This window comes from Microtus ochrogaster, linkage group LG5, assembly GCF_000317375.1.
Source record: "Microtus ochrogaster isolate Prairie Vole_2 linkage group LG5, MicOch1.0, whole genome shotgun sequence".
NCBI lineage: Eukaryota > Metazoa > Chordata > Mammalia > Rodentia > Cricetidae > Microtus > Microtus ochrogaster.
Window position 1 is genome coordinate 51,014,208 of NC_022031.1, and position 4,394 is coordinate 51,018,601.

Consider the following 4,394-nt stretch of genomic DNA (forward strand, 5'->3'; position numbering starts at 1 on the left):
AAAAAAAAAAAAAAAAAAAAAAAAAGAAACCCTGTCTTGAAAACCAACAAATAAATAAATAAATAAGCTAGCCACCTCTCCCTTTTGAACCAAAGGTTGGTTTGTGCAGTTCTATAACTCACCGTAAGGGGGCACCATTAATTCTCACTCATACTGACACCTGGAGACTTTGGGATGCGGGAATGGCTTAATTGGCAAGTTTCCCTTTTCATTGTACTTTCTGCTCAGCTGCACAAAATAAATCTTAAAAAAAAAAAAACCCAAGAAACAAAACAAAGGGGGGGGGGAAGCAACAGATTTCATTAGCACGATACAAGGAATAGATTTGAATTCTCCAACCTTTGGTCCGGGTTGAGCGGATCTACTTCAACATTCACAATCCTAATTAACCACACCCTGGACCAGCCAGAATCTCTCATTTGTCAACACCTGTTTTCAACAACCTTGAGAGAGCAAAAGTAAGCTCAGACTCTCTGACCTTTAGACAGTGTGGAAGAGGATCACATCTGTCTGTGCCCCAACAGGTGGTAATGGGAGCACGCCTTTTATCCCAGCACTCAGGAGGCAGAGGCAGGTAGAGCTCTGAGTTCAAGGCCAGCCTGGTCTACAGAGTGAGTTCCAGCACAGCCAGGATACGGTGCAGAGAACCCCTGTCTTGAAAACAAAAAACCAATTATTTACTATTACTATTATATATGTGTGTTTTGGCTGCATGTATGTCTGTGCTTGCTGTGTGCCTGGTGCCAGTGGAGGCTAGAAAAGGTATCAGGTCCCCTGGGGTTGGAGTAACAGACAGTTATGAGCTGCCTAGTTTGGGTACTGGGAATTCAACCCAGGTCCTCTGAAAGAGCAGCCAGTGCTCTTAACTGCTGATGGCTTTGTAGTTTTTATTGCAACCAAGCTTACTTATTTCTAGAGTCAGTGTCCAGCTCTTGCCCGAGGAAAGGATTATAACCAATGCCACACCACGTCTCGGCCTGTACGTCTGCACACAAATTCAAGAGTGGGTAAATCCTGTGATATTAGCACGTGCTCCTCAGCTGTGTGTGCCGCTGCTGCAGCAATGCCCTAGCATGCGTGTCTGTGTGTCTGTACGGAAGCGGAAGTGCTCCAGCAGAGACTGGGAGGACAATGGACAGAGGGGCTTCTCCTGCATCACTGGGAAATACTTTATAAGACAGCTATAAACCCGGAGGGAGTCAGTTACTCTTGTTCATCTCCGTAACCTACTGCTCCTTCTACTCATTTCCTCTTTGCTCTTCGAAGTTCCCCCTATCTCCCACTTGGGGCGCAATCAAATACCATCACAGCTGGGTCAGTTACGGAGTGCCCTGCAACCCAAGAGGTCAAAACTAGGGTTTGAAAGGTAGCTGGACGTGGTCGCTTAATCCCAAGCACTCCTGCAGGCAGAGGCAGGAGGATCTCTGAGTTTGAGGTTAGGCTGATCTACATATTGAGCTTCAGGACAGCCAAGGCTACATAGAGAGTAGCCTTTTCTTAACACCCTCCCCACCTCATCTCCACATGACCGGTGCCCAAGAAAAAGCACAGCGATGTCAGGGCCTGTGAGGTAGCTCAGGGAAATGTATCTGCCACCAAACCTGATCACCCGAGTTTGAGCCTTAGAATCCACATGGTTTAAGGAGAGATCTGACTCCTGAGACTTATCCTCTGACCTCAACACTTGTGCTGTCTGTAAGAGGCTTAAGCCCCACCCCTAATAGATACACAAATGTTTAAGGAATGGAAATTACAAAGAATAATGGTGACTTAATTTTTTTCAAAACTGGTCCAGTGCTTTGGTGTTTGCTTGTTGTCTGTTTGCTTGAAACAAAGTCTAAGGCCCAGGTCATCCTCATACTGACTGGGTAGCTCTTGATCTTCCTGCTTCTATATCCTAAATGCTATGAATGCAGGCATATATGCATTACCACCAGATAATCATTATTATTTATTGTACATAATAATTATTATTATTATTACTATTTTGAGAAGGGTCTCATCAAGTAGCCCAGGCTTGTCTGAAACTCTTGATTCTCCTATCTCAGCCATGAATGCTGGGATCACAGGTATAGATCACAATCATGCTTTTATAAAACACTGTACTCAGCAATTTTCTTCTTAATTTATGACAGCAACCGTAATCATTGAAGACTGGTATCCAGAATGGATATAGCCTAAAAATTAGTCAGGATGGAGATATGACCCCATAACTTTCTTATATTGTATATACAGGATTTTTTGGTTTTGTTTCTCCCCATTGCACACAAACTCTCTATAACAGCCTTCTGGTTCTGCTTCTACGAATTTGACTTTTTAAGATTCCATATATGCCATCAAAGAGTATTTGCCTTTCTGTGCTAGGCTTAACGTCCTCCCACTCTTTCTTGGCTACAGTAGAAATTCCCTTTTACAGGTATCTTGTCTTATTGTCAATATTTACTCTGCAGTCTTTCCACTACGATGGAACTAGTTCTACGCACAATTTGCCTCTTACCTCCATCAGTCAGCTTGATTTTCCAGCAAATCCTTTGACCTGCCAACACTTTCTACGTGCCTTTAAACATTTTAAATTCATGGACAATACACAGGATGATGAGTTTTATTTGTCAATTTAACACAGTCTAGAATCATCTGGGACGATTCCCCCCAGCAAGATCAAGCTGGACGGTGGGCATGCCTGTGGGGATTATCTTGATGACATCAACTGAGGTGGAAGACCCTGGCCCTTGTGGGCAGCATCATTCCTTAAGCAGGAGATTCTGAATGTGTAAAGGTTTAGAAAGCGCTGGGTAAAGCTATGCATTCATAATCTATTGTGCTCTGCTCTTGACTGTGCGCAGGACGTGACCGTTTGCTTTAAGCTCCTGACACTTTGACCTCCAGCAGTGACTAACTGTGATCTGGAATTTTTTGTTTGTGCTCTGAAACACCCAAAATACTTACAGATAAAACCGACTTTATCCTTAGTCTGCTCCTTTCCTGGTCACCTTTGTTCTTAGCTGGAATGTGTCCTCGAGAGCTTTTCCTGTTAATTTACATGCAGGCTTGCTTTTAGGGATAGCTAGCATGCCTTGTGTTCTATACATATGCAATCATATTGTTTTGATTTTTAATATCTGCAGACAGAAGTTTTTGTCCTGCCCAGTCCCACAGTTGTTCAGTCACAAATAAACATACAGGGTCTTATATTGATTATGAACTGTTTAGCCTATTAGCTCTGGCTGGCCTATTATTAACTAGCTATTATGACTTAAATTCATCCATAATTCTTGTCTATGTTTAGCCAAGTGGTTGGTACCTTTTCTCAGTAAGACATTCTCACCTCGCTTTCTCTGCATCTGGCTGGTGATTGACTCTCTGCCTGTCCTCTTCCCAGAATTCTCCTAATCTGGTCACCCTACCTATACTTCCTGCCTGGATACTGGCCAATCAATGGTTTATTAAACTAATATGAATAATATTTACAGTGTACAAAAACATTATCCCTCAGCATTTCCCATTTTTTTCTTTTCGAAACAAAATCTGAACCTAATCTCTTTTGCTTAGCTTTTTTCCTGACCATTATCCATAACAACTTGTAAGCAACACTCTAAATAAAGACAAGCATACATAATTCATTTTTTTGAGAATATGGGTGTAGTTTTCTAGTCTATGTTCTTGTGATTAGGGGTGCTGGTAATCTTATGGGGATCCAAAATAAATTTAGGATTATGGCCAAGTCCTGACTAGAGTAGTCTGTGAGAATGGATCCTCTCAGCCAGCAGTCTTGAAGCTGTTCTGGATACAGAACTCAGAGGAAACTTCAACAGAGGTGTTGGATCATCTGGGCCATCCGTTCCCATTGGGGATTTTTCAGAGGGTCTTCCTTGATCAAATCTGAACCCAGAATGAATCCACAGCCTCTCATTTCCTGTGGAAACAAAAAGCAAAACCACTTCTCCAAAGTAACATATCCTTTTACTTAAACTTTGAAGTCAAGGCATTTTCAAAATATGTATTAGATTAATCCAGCAGCATTTATAATCAAATGTCTTTTAGCAGCTGTTGTGCCTTCCTCAGCAGTAAAACAATTCAAAGACAACACAATAACATACAGTATCCAGACTCTCTGTATTTTTCTTTTTTTTTTAAATTTATTTATTAAAGATTTCTGCCTCCTCCCTGCCACCACCTCCCATTTCCCTCCCCCTCCCCCAATCAAGTTCCCCTCCCTCGTCAGCCCAAAGAGCAATCAGGGGTCCCTGCCCTGTGGGAAGTCCAAGGACCCCCTACCTCCATTCAGGTCTAGTAAGGTGAGCATCCAAACTGCTTAGGCTCCCACAAAGCCAGTACGTGCAGTAGGATCAAAAACCCATTGCCATTGTTCTTGAGTTCTCAGTAGTCCTCATTGT